Source organism: Pelobates fuscus, chromosome 4 (genome assembly GCF_036172605.1).
Source record: "Pelobates fuscus isolate aPelFus1 chromosome 4, aPelFus1.pri, whole genome shotgun sequence".
NCBI classification, from domain to species: Eukaryota; Metazoa; Chordata; class Amphibia; order Anura; family Pelobatidae; genus Pelobates; species Pelobates fuscus.
This window is the reverse complement of record NC_086320.1, coordinates 7,293,630-7,312,305: the sequence shown is the minus strand read 5'-3', so window position 1 is coordinate 7,312,305 and position 18,676 is coordinate 7,293,630. Positions and strand designations below refer to the sequence as shown.

General features: G+C 45.8%; 1 protein-coding gene across 1 annotated transcript in view; it reads right to left on the bottom strand.

Annotated features, from left to right (window-relative positions):
* Positions 1 to 18,676, bottom strand: part of EPPK1 (epiplakin 1) — a 46,431-nt gene that overhangs the window by 17,985 nt on the left and 9,770 nt on the right. The window lies entirely within an intron of this gene.

Genomic DNA, 18,676 nt, shown 5'->3' with positions numbered 1-18,676 from the left:
AGAAGAGAAGCTCAGAGGAGGACTTGGGAGGCACATTCATTTATATTCATTATTTGCATTAACATTCAGACTACAAACACCATAACCACTTCACTGAGAACCTCTTCTCACAACTCCTCAGCTATACTTCCTAATAGGACGGGATTGTCTTAATGAGAAACTGCCACCATTCTGTATTATCATTGCATATAAAATACTACGTATAATAATGCCTATCTGTGTGTATTTTTATTTATCTGTTTATACACTATAGAAAATCCATACACACACTGCCCCCCCATACACACACACTGCCCCCCCACCACACACACTGCCCCCCCACCACACACACTGTCCCCCCATACACACACACTGCCCCCCCATATACACACACTGCCCCCCATATACACACACTGCCCCCCATATACACACTGCCCCCCATATACACACTGCCCCCATATACACACTGCCCCCCACTGCCCCCCCATACACACACTGCCCCCCACCACACACACTGCCCCCTCATATATACACACCGCCCCCCCCACTCACACTGCCCCCGCCCACACACACTGCCCCCCCCCCCACACACGCTGCCCCCCCCCCCCCACACACTGCTGCTGCTGGTAAATATCTCTCTGTATTGAACTAACAGCAGGTTTGAGAGCAGAAAGCAACCTGCTAGAACCCAGCTCTAATCAGATGAATTCTCTGAAGATAACCCTTATTTCCATCCCTTTTAACCCACCGTTGCAGCCGGTTATTTGAGAATTTTGTTTTTACAGAGGTTTATCGGTTGCTTGTATTTGCTGCGCCCCATACAATATACAGCGGCACAATCGTTGCCGTGCCCAGTAATGGTGTAATCGAGGAAGTATCTTTATACAGCGCTGTCATATTCCACTCTCGTACCCAAAGGCAAATAATGGCATTGGGTGGGTTAATTAATTCCACGAACAGTGCAGTACGCCATCGCTGCCCAGATATATCAATAGTAGATTGTCAGTGGGAATAAGGTAATCACCGTCATCTTCCTCTGAGACGCCTCACCCTGCTCAGCTATGCCAATGATATATTTCGGTAACGGATGGAGCAAGCTGGGACATGTGAGTGCAAAGACTCTCCGGGTCCGGCCCCTGGGTGTGATGTGATCAGGGGCCCGAACTGATATATCAGCTATTCCAGGGAATTCACTTACTGAGCACAACGGCAAACAAAACAAAACTCACCAGTTATGATTTAATCACCAGGATAAGCAAGCAGACCCTGTATGCACCACACTGGGCACAGAATACTACACTATAGACGGGGCCCATTGCCTTGTTACCCAGTTAGTTTGGCTATAAATGGCAGCAACCTCCATTAACTTTGTAAAGAAAACATTCACTAAGAACGTCGACTTCTAAAACATCCGAAAGTTTCACCCATAACCTGCTGGCATTGTCTAGCCGTTGCCTGGAATGTATCACTGCGCTGAGACTCCCGCCCTGTTCCTCACTCCCACCCTGCACGTAGTTTTAGGAATTTAACAGCCTCTTCCTCAAAAATTTCACAGTGAATTATAAAGAAGAAAAGCTTTAAATCACCCAGTATAAATAGATTTATAACCTCTATAGACAGAGCGCTCCGCATATAGCGCCCGGTATAAACAGATTTATAAACTCTATAGACAGAGCGCTCCGCATATAGCGCCCGGTATAAACAGATTTATAAACTCTATAGACAGAGCGCTCCGCATATAGCGCCCGGTATAAACAGATTTATAAACTCTATAGACAGAGCGCTCCGCATATAGTGCCCGGTATAAACAGATTTATAAACTCTTTAGACAGAGCTCTCCGCATATAGCGCCCGGTATAAACAGATTTATAAACTCTATAGACAGAGCTCTCCGCATATAGCGCCCGGTATAAACAGATTTATAAACTCTATAGACAGAGCGCTCCGCATATAGTGCCCGGTATAAACAGATTTATAAACTCTTTAGACAGAGCTCTCCGCATATAGCGCCCGGTATAAACAGATTTATAAACTCTATAGACAGAGCTCTCCGCATATAGCGCCCGGTATAAACAGATTTATAAACTCTATAGACAGAGCGCTCCGCATATAGTGCCCGGTATAAACAGATTTATAAACTCTTTAGACAGAGCTCTCCGCATATAGCGCCCGGTATAAACTGATTTATAAACTCTATAGACAGAGCGCTCCGCATATAGCGCCCGGTATAAATAGATTTACAAACTCTATAGACGGAGCTCCCTGCATATAGCGCCTGTGGCGAAACCGACCTTCCTCTATAGACGGAGCTCCCTGCATATAGCGCCTGTGGCGAAACCGTGTCCTTGGAGGGGGCTGCTTGCCCGCCTCTTGCCTTTGGACTATGGACCCGACTTTATGTGAATGTGTTAACCCAGATAGATATGCCATGGAGCCCATTCGTGTAGTTAAAGACTTCGGCTCCATGGCAATTGAACTGTGTGAATAGGATCTGAGCGCTATTCTGTAGTTTTGTGCGCTCAGATCCCAGCTATCTGGGGATATGTGAAATGTCTGTGTGTTATGTGTAAAAGGTGACTTTATGTATTTTAAAGTGTTTTACTGTCTTTGTGTCCCCATGTGCATAATGGAGTCTGGTCTCTGTCCTGGGAGGTAATTGGATTACTTCTCCATTATCTCCAGGATGGAAGACTCTGAAACCAGTTTGAGCCAGATAGCCATGTGCCAGCCATGGCCCAAAAGATATTTTTACTAACTTCTGAACCCCTGGTCTGATTCATGCCATTTTTGATATGTTGTTCCCCTGAATGGATTGATTGTGAATATGTAATTTTTATGTGAATTGGATGTATGGTTTTAGAGTTATGAATATTGGTTAAAAAGTATGTTTTAAACTGTATGTATAATTGGATTACCTCTCAGGCTAAGGGGAGGGAATCTGTGGGATGTAACCATTGTGTGATCGGTGTATTGTAAATCCCTCCCTTGCATGGGAGAATCCTTTATAAGACAGTGTGTGAATAAATCTCTATAGACGGAGCTCCCTGAGGCACTGAGTGTAGTGGTGTTGTGGAGACAGGCTCAGACACAGCGTGTAGTTGTGTTGTGGAGACAGGCTAATCCGCTGAGTGTAGTGGTGTTGTGGAGACAGGCTCAGACACAAGTGTAGTGGTGTTGTGGAGACAGGCTCAGACACAAGTGTAGTGGTGTTGTGGAGACAGGCTCAAGCACCGAGTGTTGTGGTGTTGTGGAGACAGGTTCAGACACAGCGTGTTGTGGAGACAGGTTCAGACACAGCGTGTTGTGGAGACAGGCTCAGACACAGCGTGTTGTGGAGACAGGCTCAGACACAGCGTGTTGTGGAGACAGGCTCAGACACAGCGTGTTGTGGAGACAGGCTCAGACACAGCGTGTTGTGGAGACAGGCTCAGACACAGCGTGTTGTGGAGACAGGCTCGGGCACAGAGTGTAGTGGTGTTGTGGAGACAGGCTCGGGCACAGAGTGTAGTGGTGTTGTGGAGACAGGCTCGGGCACCGAGTGTAGTGGTGTTGTGGAGACAGGCTCGGGCACCGAGTGTAGTGGTGTTGTGGAGACAGGCTCGGGCACCGAGTGTAGTGGTGTTGTGGAGACAGGCTTGGGCACCGAGTGTAGTGGTGTTGTGGAGACAGGCTTGGGCACTGAGTGTAGTGGAGTTGTGGAGACAGGCTCGGGCACCAAGTGTAGTGGTGTTGTGGAGACAGGCTCGGGCACCGAGTGTAGTGGTGTTGTGGAGACAGGCTCGGGCACCGAGTGTAGTGGTGTTGTGGAGACAGGCTTGGGCACTGAGTGTAGTGGAGTTGTGGAGACAGGCTCGGGCACCAAGTGTAGTGGTGTTGTGGAGACAGGCTCGGGCACCGAGTGTAGTGGTGTTGTGGAGACAGGCTCGGGCACCGAGTGTAGTGGTGTTGTGGAGACAGGCTCGTGCACCGAGTGTAGTGGTGTTGTGGAGACAGGCTCGGGCACAGATTGTAGTGGTGTTGTGGAGACAGGCTCGGGCACCGAGTGTAGTGGTGTTGTGGAGACAGGCTCGGGCACCGAGTGTAGTGGTGTTGTGCAGACAGGCTTGGGCACCGAGTGTAGTGGTGTTGTGGAGACAGGCTCGGGCACCGAGTGTAGTGGTGTTGTGGAGACAGGCTCGGGCACCCAGTGTAGTGGTGTTGTGGAGACAGGCTCGTGCACCGAGTGTAGTGGTGTTGTGGAGACAGGCTCGGGCACAGATTGTAGTGGTGTTGTGGAGACAGGCTCGGGCACAGATTGTAGTGGTGTTGTGGAGACAGGCTCGGGCACCGAGTGTAGTGGTGTTGTGGAGACAGGCTCGGGCACCGAGTGTAGTGGAGTTGTGGAGACAGGCTCGGGCACCGAGTGTAGTGGTGTTGTGCAGACAGGCTTGGGCACCGAGTGTAGTGGTGTTGTGGAGACAGGCTCGGGCACCGAGTGTAGTGGTGTTGTGGAGACAGGCTCGGGCACCCAGTGTAGTGCTGTTGTGGAGACAGGCTCGGGCACCGAGTGTAGTGGTGTTGTGGAGACAGGCTCGGGTACCGAGTGTAGTGGTGTTGCGGAGACAGGCTCGGGCAAGCGGTGATACTAATAACCGCAATCGGTTACGCACGGCTGGCGGTGAGATACTTTATAATAATGTCAGTAGTTAATGATAATCCGAACATGGAATGCCATCATACAATATGGGAGGTGCTGTCTATCCTAATATCTAATTACATGTTATGACGTAGTTCTGGTCCATCTGACAGGCAGGGGACACGTGTGAATGTCAGTGTTTGGGGCAGGAATGTATGGATCCTATTATCAGCCAATCTCCGGCTTGACATTAATAACTCTGTGTCTCAGTTGCCTGGTAACTGTCTACGTGATAGTTGTGTCTCTCTGCCATGTGCTAGGTGTTTGTATCATAGCGGTCTCTCTAGGTCTCACACAGACACCTATCACGCAGCCATCTCACCACATATCTATCGCCTGCACCTACCGTTTGAATGTAAGCCCGCTTACCCCTTCTGTGTCTCTCCTAATCCTGTTTACCCCCTTCTTTGTCTTTCCTAATCCTGTTTATGCCTTCTGTCTCTCCTAATCTGGCCTACCCACTTCTGTGTCTCTCCTAATCCTGTTTACCCCTTCTGTGTCTCTCCTAATCCCGCTTACCCCCTTCCGTGTCTCTCCTAATCCCGCTTACCCCCTTCTGTGTCTCTCCTAATCCTGTTTACCCCCTTCTGTATCTCTCCTAATCCTGCTTACCCCTTCTGTGTCTCTCCTAATCCCGCTTACCCCCTTCCGTGTCTCTCCTAATCCCGCTTACCCCCTTCTGTGTCTCTCCTAATCCTGTTTACCCCCTTCTTTGTCTTTCCTAATCCCGTTTATGCCTTCTGTCTCTCCTAATCTGGCCTACCCACTTCTGTGTCTCTCCTAATCTCGCCTACCCACTTCTGTGTCTCTCCTAATCATGTTAACCCCTTCTGTATCTCTCCTAATCCCGCTTACCCCCTTCTGTATCTCTCCTAATCCTGCTTACCCCTTCTGTGTCTCTCCTAATCCCGCTTACCCCCTTCTGTGTCTCTCCTAATCCCGCTTACCCCCTTCTGTGTCTATCCTAATCCCGCTTACCCCCTTCTGTGTCTCTTCTAATCCCGCTTACCCCCTTCTGTGTCTCTCCTAATCCTGTTTACCACCTTCTTTGTCTCTCCTAATCCTGCTTACCCCCTTCTTTGTCTCTCCTAATCCTGTTAACCACTTCTGTGTCTTTTATAATCCCATTTACCCCTTCTGTCTCTCCTAATCTTGCTTACCCCCTTTTGTGTTTCTCCTAATCCCGTTTACCCCTTCTGTGTCTCTCCTAATCCCGCTTACCCATTCTGTGTCTCTCCTAATCTCGCTTACCCCCTTCTGTGTCTCTCCTAATCCTGCGTACCCCTTTCTGTCTCTCTCCTAATCCCGTTTACCCCTTTCTGTGTCTCTCTTAATCTCGCTTACCCCCTTCTGTGTCTCTCCTAATCCCGTTTACCCCCTTCTGTGTCTCTCTTAATCTAGTTTACCCCCTTCTGTGTCTTTCATAAACATGTGAATAGACACATACTTGGTGATCCATAGGATTCATTTCCTGTACTCCACTACTAAAACCAATATAAAATCCCGACCTAAGTTATACTCTGTGCCCTCTGTATAGTACGGCAGTCTCTGTATAGTACGGCAGTCTCTGTGCCCCCTGTATAGTTGGCAGTCTCTGTGCCCCATATATAGTTAGCAGTCTCTGCATAGTACGGCAGTCTCTGTATAGTATGGCAGTCTCTGTATAGTACGGCAGTCTCTGTATAGTACGGCAGTCTCTGTGCTCTCGGTATAGTACGGAAGTCTCTGCATAGAACGGCAGTCTCTGTATAGTATGGCAGTCTCTGTAATCTCTGTATAGTACGGCAGTCTCTGTGCTCTCTGTATAGTATGGCAGTCTCTGTAATCTCTGTATAGTACGGCAGTCTCTGTGCTCTCTGTATAGTATGGCAGTCTCTGTATAGTACGGCAGTCTCTCTATAGTACGGCATTCTCTGTGCTCTCTGCATAGTACGGCAGTCTCTGCATAGTACGGCAGTCTCTGTGCTCTCTGTATAGTACGGCAGTCTCTGTGCCCCCTGTATAGTTGGCAGTCTCTGTATAGTACGGCAGTGTCTGTGCCCTCTGTATACGGCAGTCTCTGTATAGTACGGCAGTCTCTGTGCCCCATATATAGTTAGCAGTCTCTGTATAGTACGGCAGTCTCCGTATAGTACGACAGTCTCTCTCTGCATAGTACGGCAGTCTCTGTATAGTATGGCAGTCTCTGTAATCTCTGTATAGTACGGCAGTCTCTGAATACTACGGCAGTCTCTGTATAGTATGGCAGTCTCTGCATAGTACGGCAGTCTCTGTAATCTCTGTATAGTACGGCAGTCTCTGTGCTCTCTGTATAGTATGGCAGTCTCTGCATAGTACGGCAGTCTCTGTGCTCTCTGTATAGTACGGCAGTCTCTGTATAGTACGGCAGTCTCTGTGCTCTCTGTATAGTTAGCAGTCTCCATATAGTACGGCAGTCTCTGTGCTCTCTGTATAGTTAGCAGTCTCTGTATAGTACGGCAGTCTCCATATAGTACGGCAGTCTCTCTCTGCATAGTATGGCAGTCTCTGCATAGTACGACAGTCTCTGTATAATACGGCAGTCTCTGTGCTCTCTGTATAGTTAGCAGTCTCCGTATAGTACAGTAGTCTCTCTCTGTATAGTACGTCAGTCTCCGAATAGTACGGCAGTCTCTCTCTGTATAGTACGGCAGTCTCTCTCTGTATAGTACAGCAGTCTCTCTCTGTATAGTACGGCAGTCTGTGCTCTCTGTATAGTACGGCAGTCTCTCTATAGTACGGCAGTCTCTGTGCTCTCTGTATAGTACGGTAGTCTCCGTATAGTACGGCAGTCTCTCTCTGTATAGTACGGCAGTCTGTCGTATAGTAAGGTGGGTGTAACAGGGAATTGTAGACACCCAATGCCCAGTGGACACTCTGGCATGTCAGCTGGTAAAGGAGAATCTGTGCCCAACGCTGGCAGTGCCCCACCCAGCATCCTACTGTTAGTTGGCTTTGTACGCCAGTCCTTCTGTTTATTAACACATTGTGCTAACAAGAACAAACAATGAGTTACTGAACTATTTCATAGTGCGCCAAATCCAACAAATTGTGCGTCTCCTGCTGGCGTCCAACTGGACTACATACCCCATCATCCACTGAATGCAAAGCATATCATCCTATAACTTCAAACCTTATCATTCAACAACAAATCCTATTTCTTCAACTACAAATAACATTATTCTATAAATAAAACCCCAGAATCAATCCCATCATCCGACTATAAATCCCATCATCCGACTATAAATCCCATCATCCGACTATAAATCCCATCATCCAATAACTGCAAATCCTGAATAGAAATCCTGGAACTACAAATCCTATAAATCCACTTATTACAAATCCCATCATCTGACTACGACACCCATCATCCCATGACAACAAATTAGATATTTCATAACTCAATCAAAACCAGTGCACAGACTAATATGGGATTTTGAAGCAGAAATGGGGGAACCAAGGAAACAGTAGTGTGATGCTTCAGAGTGTACAACGGCCATACATGAATACACGGCTGTCTTTCCCTACATTGGGACTCTGCCACTGCTACTGTCTGTGCCATGCCCGTCACCTGCGGGAATAGTCACTCTCAGCAGCTCGTGCACTCAACAGCGAATTGTAGTGACCTGAAAATGAAGTCTAAAATAGCCCCAGCTCTGCTATTGTCACTTCTGGACTATTTCAGCATAAGATTTTGAGATGACATTTTCTGATTTAGTGTTTAGTGAATAAATCCCACCGATTGAGCTGACCTCATCGTTATCTTTAAAATGTTGATCCCCTGAAACCGAAAGCGGCTTTATCTGACGGCCTGGAGGTCACTGTCCGATGTCTTTATTCGCCAGAAAAACAAACTGAACTGACTGCTCAGTAAATATGTGACCTAGCACCCAGAGCATCCCAGCACCCGGAGCATCCCAGCACCCGGAGCACCCCAGCACCCGGAGCATCCCAGCACCCGGAGCATCCCAGCACCCGGAGCACCCAGAGCATCCCAGCACCCGGAGCACCCAGTGCACCCAGAGCATCCCAGTGCACCCAGAGCATCCCAGTACCTGGAGCACCCCAGCACCCGGAGCACCTGGACCACCCCAGCACCCGGAGCACCCCAGCACCCAGAGCACCCAGTGCACCCTAGTACCCAGAACACCGCAGCACCCGGACCACCCCAGCACCCGGAGCACCCCAGCACCCGGAGCACCCAGTGCACCCTAGTACCCAGAACACCCCAGCACCCGGAGCACCCGGACCACCCCAGCACCCAGAGCACCCAGTGCACCCTAGTACCCAGAACACCCCAGCACCCGGACCACCCCAGCACCCGGAGCACCCCAGCACCCAGAGCACCCAGTGCACCCTAGTACCCAGAACACCCCAGAACCCGGAGCACCCGGACCACCCCAGCACCCGGAGCACCCCAGCACCCGGAGCACCCAGAGCACCCTAGTACCCAGAACACCCCAGCACCCAGAGCACCCCAGCATCGAGCACAGCACTGGGAGGTGATCAATCAGGCTACTGAACTTGGTATCAGATCAACCAGACTAGCCTGCTGCATACCTCCCAAGTGTCCCTATTGAGGAATGACAGTCTCTATTTTGGGCTCAAATCCCTCTGTCCATCTTTTATATCCTACTGCACTTATTTTCTAGGAGCTCCGTATTTTTGGTGTGTCTGAGTGTGTAACAGAGCTCCGCAGCGATAATACTCCCAGTAATGTGTCTGAGTGTATAACAGAGCTCCGCAGCAATAATACTCCCAGTAATGTGTCTGAGTGTATAACAGAGCTCCACAGCAATAATACTCCCAGTAATGTCTGAATGTATAATAGAGCTCCACAGCAATAATACTCCCAGTAATGTGTCTGGGTGTATAACAGAGCTCCACAGTAATAATACTCCCAGTAATGTGTCTGAGTGTATAACAGAGCTCCACAGCGATAATACTCCCAGTAATGTCTGAGTGTATAACAGACCTCCACAGCAATAATACTCCCAGTAATGCCTGTGTATAACAGAGCTCCACAGTAATAATACTCCCAGTAATGTGTCTGAGTGTATAACAGAGCTCCACAGCGATAATACTCCCAGTAATGTGTCTGAGTGTATAACAGAGCTCCACAGCGATAATACTCCCAGTAATGTGTCTGAGTGTATAACAGAGCTCCACAGCAATAATACTCCCAGTAATGCCTGTGTATAACAGAGCTCCACAATAATAATACTCCCAGTAATGTGTCGAAGTGTATAACAGACCTGCACAGCAATAATACTCCCAGTAATGTGTCTGAGTGTATAACAGAGCTCCACAGCAATAATACTACCAGTAATGTGTCTGAGTGTATAACAGAGCTCCACAGCAATAATACTCCCAGTAATGTGTCTTTGTGTATAACAGAGCTCCACAGCAATAATACTCCCAGTAATGTCTGTGTGTATAACAGAGCTCCACGGCAATAACTCCCAGTAATGTGTCTGTGTGTATAACAGAGCTCCACGGCAATAATACTCCCAGTAATGTGTCTGAGTGTATAACAGAGCTCCACAGCAATAATACTCCCAGTAATGTGTCTGCGTGTATAACAGAGCTCCACAGCAATAATACTCCCAGTAATGCCTGTGTATAACAGAGCTCCACAGTAATAATACTCCCAGTAATGTGTCGGAGTGTATAACAGACCTGCACAGCAATAATACTCCCAGTAATGTGTCTGAGTGTATAACAGAGCTCCACAGCAATAATACTCCCAGTAATGTGTCTGAGTGTATAACAGAGCTCCACAGCAATAATACTCCCAGTAATGTGTCTGAGTGTATAACAGAGCTCCACGGCAATACTACTCACAGTAATGTGTCTTTAACCCCTTAAGGACACATGACATGTCTGACACGTCATAATTTCCTTTTATTCCAGAAGTTTGGTCCTTAAGGGGTTAAACTACAATAAATGTAGTTTAATATAAAGCTGTACAATGCCGGGGTTACTGTGTGTAATATAAAGCGGTGCAATGTCGGGGTTACTGTGTGTAATATAAAGCTGTGCAATGCCGGGGTTACTGTGTGTAATATAAAGCTGTACAATGCCGGGGTTACTGTGTGTAATATAAAGCCGTACAATGCCGGGGTTACTGTGTGTAATATAAAGCCGTATAATGCCGGGTTACAGTGTGTAATATAAAGCCGTACAATGTCGGGGTTACTGTGTGTAATATAAAGCTGTACAATGCCGGGGTTACTGTGTGTAATATAAAGCTGTACAATGCCAGGGTTACTGTGTGTAATATAAAGCTGTGCAATGTCGGGGTTACTGTGTGTAATATAAAGCTGTGCAATGCCGGGGTTACTGTGTGTAATATAAAGCCGTACAATGCCGGGGTTACTGTGTGTAATATAAAGCTGTACAATGTCGGGGTTACTGTGTGTAATATAAAGCTGTACAATGCCGGGGTTACTGTGTGTAATATAAAGCTGTGCAATGCCGGGGTTACTGTGTGTAATATAAAGCCGTATAATGCCGGGTTACAGTGTGTAATATAAAGCCGTACAATGCCGGGGTTACTGTGTGTAATATAAAGCTGTACAATGCCGGGGTTACTGTGTGTAATATAAAGCTGTACAATGCCGGGGTTACTGTGTGTAATATAAAGCCGTACAATGCCGGGGTTACTGTGTGTAATATAAAGCTGTACAATTCCGGGGTTACTGTGTGTAATATAAAGCCGTATAATGCCGGGTTACAGTGTGTAATATAAAGCCGTACAATGCCGGGGTTACTGTGTGTAATATAAAGCTGTACAATGCCGGGGTTACTGAGTGTAATATAAAGCTGTGCAATGCCAGGGTTACTGTGTGTAATATAAAGCCGTACAATGCCAGGGTTACTGTGTGTAATATAAAGCTGTGCAATGCCGGGGTTACTGTATGTAATATAAAGCTGTGCAATGCCGGGGTTACTGTGTGTAATATAATGCCGGGGTTACTGTGTGTAATATAAAGCTGTACAATGCCGGGGTTACTGTGTGTAATATAAAGCTGTGCAATGTTGGGGTTACTGTGTGTAATATAAAGCTGTACAATGCCGGGGTTACTGTGTGTAATATAAAGCTGTACAATGCCGGGGTTACTGTGTGTAATATAAAGCTGTACAATGCCGGGGTTACTGTGTGTAATATAAAGCTGTGCAATGTTGGGGTTACTGTGTGTAATATAAAGCTGTACAATGCCGGGGTTACTGTGTGTAATATAAAGCTGTACAATGCCGGGGTTACTGTGTGTAATATAAAGCTGTGCAATGTCGGGGTTACTGTGTGTAATATAAAGCCGTACAATGCCGGGTTACTGTGTGTAATAAAAAGCTGTACAATGCCGGGGTTACTGTGTGTAATATAAAGCTGTACAATGCCGGGGTTACTGTGTGTAATATAAAGCTGTACAATGCCGGGGTTACTGTGTGTAATATAAAGCTGTGCAATGTTGGGGTTACTGTGTGTAATATAAAGCTGTACAATGCCGGGGTTACTGTGTGTAATATAAAGCTGTACAATGCCGGGGTTACTGTGTGTAATATAAAGCTGTACAATGCCGGGGTTACTGTGTGTAATATAAAGCTGTGCAATGTTGGGGTTACTGTGTGTAATATAAAGCTGTACAATGCCGGGGTTACTGTGTGTAATATAAAGCTGTACAATGCCGGGGTTACTGTGTGTAATATAAAGCTGTGCAATGCCGGGGTTACTGTGTGTAATATAAAGCTGTGCAATGCCGGGGTTACTGTGTGTAATATAATGCCGGGGTTACTGTGTGTAATATAAAGCTGTACAATGCCGGGGTTACTGTGTGTAATATAAAGCTGTGCAATGTTGGGGTTACTGTGTGTAATATAAAGCTGTACAATGCCGGGGTTACTGTGTGTAATATAAAGCTGTACAATGCCGGGGTTACTGTGTGTAATATAAAGCTGTACAATGCCGGGGTTACTGTGTGTAATATAAAGCTGTGCAATGTTGGGGTTACTGTGTGTAATATAAAGCTGTGCAATGCCGGGGTTACTGTGTGTAATATAAAGCCGTACAATGCCGGGGTTACTGTGTGTAATATAAAGCTGTGCAATGCCGGGGTTACTGTGTGTAATATAAAGCTGTACAATGCCAGGGTTACTGTGTGTAATATAAAGCTGCACAATGCCGGGGTTACTGTGTGTAATATAAAGCTGCACAATGCCGGGGTTACTGTGTGTAATATAAAGCTGTGCAATGCCGGGGTTACTGTGTGTAATATAAAGCTGTACAATGCCGGGGTTACTGTGTGTAATATAAAGCCGTACAATGCCGGGGTTACTGTGTGTAATATAAAGCCGTACAATGCCGGGGTTACTGTGTTTAATATAAAGCTGTGCAATGCCGGGGTTACTGTGTGTAATATAAAGCCGTACAATGCCGGGGTTACTGTGTGTAATATAAAGCCGTACAATGCCGGGGTTACTGTGTGTAATATAAAGCCGTACAATGCCGGGGTTACTGTGTGTAATATAAAGCCGTACAATGCCGGGGTTACTGTGTGTAATATAAAGCCGTACAATGCCGGGGTTACTGTGTGTAATATAAAGCTGTGCAATGCCGGGGTTACTGTGTGTAATATAAAGCTGTGCAATGCCGGGGTTACTGTGTGTAATATAAAGCTGTGCAATGCCGGGGTTACTGTGTGTAATATAAAGCTGTGCAATGCCGGGGTTACTGTGTGTAATATAAAGCCGTACAATGCCGGGGTTACTGTGTGTAATATAAAGCCGTACAATGCCGGGGTTACTGTGTGTAATATAAAGCCGTACAATGCCGGGGTTACTGTGTGTAATATAAAGCTGTGCAATGCCGGGGTTACTGTGTGTAATATAAAGCTGTACAATGCCGGGTTACTGTGTGTAATATAAAGCTGTGCAATGCCGGGGTTACTGTGTGTAATATAAAGCTGTGCAATGCCGGGGTTACTGTGTGTAATATAAAGCTGTACAATGTCGGGGTTACTGTGTGTAATATAAAGCTGTGCAATGCCGGGGTTACTGTGTGTAATATAAAGCTGTGCAATGCCGGGTTACTGTGTGTAATATAAAGCTGTACAATGCCGGGGTTACTGTGTGTAATATAAAGCTGTACAATGCCAGGGTTACTGTGTGTAATATAAAGCTGTACAATGCCGGGGTTACTGTGTGTAATATAAAGCCGTACAATGCCGGGGTTACTGTGTGTAATATAAAGCGGTGCAATGTCGGGGTTACTGTGTGTAATATAAAGCTGTACAATGCCGGGGTTACTGTGTGTAATATAATGCCGGGGTTACTGTGTGTAATATAAAGCTGTACAATGCCGGGGTTACTGTGTGTAATATAAAGCTGTACAATGCCGGGGTTACTGTGTGTAATATAAAGCTGTGCAATGCCGGGGTTACTGTGTGTAATATAAAGCTGTGCAATGCCGGGGTTACTGTGTGTAATATAATGCCGGGGTTACTGTGTGTAATATAAAGCTGTACAATGCCGGGGTTACTGTGTGTAATATAAAGCTGTGCAATGTTGGGGTTACTGTGTGTAATATAAAGCTGTACAATGCCGGGGTTACTGTGTGTAATATAAAGCTGTACAATGCCGGGGTTACTGTGTGTAATATAAAGCTGTACAATGCCGGGGTTACTGTGTGTAATATAAAGCTGTGCAATGTTGGGGTTACTGTGTGTAATATAAAGCTGTGCAATGCCGGGGTTACTGTGTGTAATATAAAGCCGTACAATGCCGGGGTTACTGTGTGTAATATAAAGCTGTGCAATGCCGGGGTTACTGTGTGTAATATAAAGCTGTACAATGCCAGGGTTACTGTGTGTAATATAAAGCTGCACAATGCCGGGGTTACTGTGTGTAATATAAAGCTGCACAATGCCGGGGTTACTGTGTGTAATATAAAGCTGTGCAATGCCGGGGTTACTGTGTGTAATATAAAGCTGTACAATGCCGGGGTTACTGTGTGTAATATAAAGCCGTACAATGCCGGGGTTACTGTGTGTAATATAAAGCCGTACAATGCCGGGGTTACTGTGTTTAATATAAAGCTGTGCAATGCCGGGGTTACTGTGTGTAATATAAAGCCGTACAATGCCGGGGTTACTGTGTGTAATATAAAGCCGTACAATGCCGGGGTTACTGTGTGTAATATATAGCCGTACAATGCCGGGGTTACTGTGTGTAATATAAAGCCGTACAATGCCGGGGTTACTGTGTGTAATATAAAGCCGTACAATGCCGGGGTTACTGTGTGTAATATAAAGCTGTGCAATGCCGGGGTTACTGTGTGTAATATAAAGCTGTGCAATGCCGGGGTTACTGTGTGTAATATAAAGCTGTGCAATGCCGGGGTTACTGTGTGTAATATAAAGCTGTGCAATGCCGGGGTTACTGTGTGTAATATAAAGCCGTACAATGCCGGGGTTACTGTGTGTAATATAAAGCCGTACAATGCCGGGGTTACTGTGTGTAATATAAAGCCGTACAATGCCGGGGTTACTGTGTGTAATATAAAGCTGTGCAATGCCGGGGTTACTGTGTGTAATATAAAGCTGTACAATGCCGGGTTACTGTGTGTAATATAAAGCTGTGCAATGCCGGGGTTACTGTGTGTAATATAAAGCTGTGCAATGCCGGGGTTACTGTGTGTAATATAAAGCTGTACAATGTCGGGGTTACTGTGTGTAATATAAAGCTGTGCAATGCCGGGGTTACTGTGTGTAATATAAAGCTGTGCAATGCCGGGTTACTGTGTGTAATATAAAGCTGTACAATGCCGGGGTTACTGTGTGTAATATAAAGCTGTACAATGCCAGGGTTACTGTGTGTAATATAAAGCTGTACAATGCCGGGGTTACTGTGTGTAATATAAAGCCGTACAATGCCGGGGTTACTGTGTGTAATATAAAGCGGTGCAATGTCGGGGTTACTGTGTGTAATATAAAGCTGTACAATGCCGGGGTTACTGTGTGTAATATAATGCCGGGGTTACTGTGTGTAATATAAAGCTGTACAATGCCGGGGTTACTGTGTGTAATATAATGCCGGGGTTACTGTGTGTAATATAAAGCTGTACAATGCCGGGGTTACTGTGTGTAATATAAAGCTGTGCAATGTTGGGGTTACTGTGTGTAATATAAAGCTGCACAATGCCGGGGTTACTGTGTGTAATATAAAGCTGCACAATGCCGGGGTTACTGTGTGTAATATAAAGCCGTACAATGCCGGGGTTACTGTGTGTAATATAAAGCCGTACAATGCCGGGGTTACTGTGTGTAATATAAAGCTGTGCAATGTCGGGGTTACTGTGTGTAATATAAAGCTGTACAATGCCGGGGTTACTGTGTGTAATATAAAGCCGTACAATGTCGGGGTTACTGTGTGTAATATAAAGCTGTGCAATGCCGGGGTTACTGTGTGTAATATAAAGCTGTGCAATGCCGGGGTTACTGTGTGTAATATAAAGCCATACAATGCTGGGGTTACTGTGTGTAATATAAAGCCGTACAATGCCGGGGTTACTGTGTGTAATATAAAGCTGTGCAATGCCGGGGTTACTGTGTGTAATATAAAGCCGTACAATGCCGGGGTTACTGTGTGTAATATAAAGCCGTACAATGCCGGGGTTACTGTGTGTAATATAAAGCCGTACAATGCCGGGGTTACTGTGTGTAATATAAAGCTGTGCAATGTTGGGGTTACTGTGTGTAATATAAAGCTGTACAATGCCGGGGTTACTGTGTGTAATATAAAGCCGTACAATGCCGGGGTTACTGTGTGTAATATAAAGCCGTATAATGCCGGGGTTACTGTGTGTAATATAAAGCTGTACAATGCCGGGGTTACTGTGTGTAATATAAAGCTGTACAATGCCGGGGTTACTGTGTGTAATATAAAGCTGTACAATGCCGGGGTTACTGTGTGTAATATAAAGCTGTGCAATGCCAGGGTTACTGTGTGTAATATAAAGCTGTACAATGCCGGGGTTACTGTGTGTAATATAAAGCCGTACAATGCCGGGGTTACTGTGTGTAATATAAAGCTGTGCAATGTTGGGGTTACTGTGTGTAATATAAAGCTGTACAATGCCGGGGTTACTGTGTGTAATATAAAGCCGTACAATGCCGGGGTTACTGTGTGTAATATAAAGCCGTATAATGCCGGGGTTACTGTGTGTAATATAAAGCTGTACAATGCCGGGGTTACTGTGTGTAATATAAAGCTGTACAATGCCGGGGTTACTGTGTGTAATATAAAGCTGTACAATGCCGGGGTTACTGTGTGTAATATAAAGCTGTGCAATGCCAGGGTTACTGTGTGTAATATAAAGCTGTACAATGCCGGGGTTACTGTGTGTAATATAAAGCCGTACAATGCCGGGGTTACTGTGTGTAATATAAAGCCGTACAATGCCGGGGTTACTGTGTGTAATATAAAGCCGTACAATGCCGGGGTTACTGTGTGTAATATAAAGCCGGGGTTACTGTGTGTAATATAAAGCTGTGCAATGCCAGGGTTACTGTGTGTAATATAAAGCTGTGCAATGCCAGGGTTACTGTGTGTAATATAAAGCCGGGGTTACTGTGTGTAATATAAAGCTGTGCAATGCCAGGGTTACTGTGTGTAATATAAAGCTGTGCAATGCCAGGGTTACTGTGTGTAATATAAAGCTGTGCAATGCCGGGGTTACTGTGTGTAATATAAAGCCGTACAATGCCGGGTTACTGTGTGTAATATAAAGCTGTACAATGCCGGGGTTACTGTGTGTAATATAAAGCTGTGCAATGCCGGGGTTACTGTGTGTAATATAAAGCCGTACAATGCCGGGGTTACTGTGTGTAATATAAAGCCGTACAATGCCGGGGTTACTGTGTGTAATATAATGCCGGGGTTACTGTGTGTAATATAAAGCTGTACAATGCCGGGGTTACTGTGTGTAATATAAAGCTGTGCAATGCCGGGGTTACTGTGTGTAATATAAAGCTGTGCAATGCCGGGGTTACTGTGTGTAATATAAAGCTGTACAATGCCGGGGTTACTGTGTGTAATATAAAGCCGTACAATGCCGGGGTTACTGTGTGTAATATAATGCCGGGGTTACTGTGTGTAATATAAAGCCGTACAATGCCGGGGTTACTGTGTGTAATATAAAGCTGTGCAATGTCGGGGTTACTGTGTGTAATATAAAGCTGTACAATGCCGGGGTTACTGTGTGTAATATAAAGCTGTGCAATGCCAGGGTTACTGTGTGTAATATAAAGCCGTACAATGCCGGGGTTACTGTGTGTAATATAAAGCCGTACAATGCCGGGGTTACTGTGTGTAATATAAAGCCATACAATGCTGGGGTTACTGTGTGTAATATAAAGCCATACAATGCCGGGGTTACTGTGTGTAATATAAAGCTGTACAATGCCGGGGTTACTGTGTGTAATATAAAGCTGTGCAATGCCGGGGTTACTGTGTGTAATATAAAGCTGTACAATGCCGGGGTTACTGTGTGTAATATAAAGCCGGGGTTACTGTGTGTAATATAAAGCCGTACAATGCCGGGTTACTGTGTGTAATATAAAGCTGTACAATGTCGGGGTTACTGTGTGTAATATAAAGCCGTACAATGCCGGGGTTACTGTGTGTAATATAAAGCCGTACAATGCCGGGGTTACTGTGTGTAATATAAAGCCATACAATGCTGGGGTTACTGTGTGTAATATAAAGCCATACAATGCCGGGGTTACTGTGTGTAATATAAAGCTGTACAATGCCGGGGTTACTGTGTGTAATATAATGCCGGGGTTACTGTGTGTAATATAAAGCTGTACAATGCCGGGGTTACTGTGTGTAATATAAAGCTGTGCAATGCCGGGGTTACTGTGTGTAATATAAAGCTGTGCAATGCCGGGGTTACTGTGTGTAATATAAAGCTGTACAATGCCGGTGTTACTGTGTGTAATATAA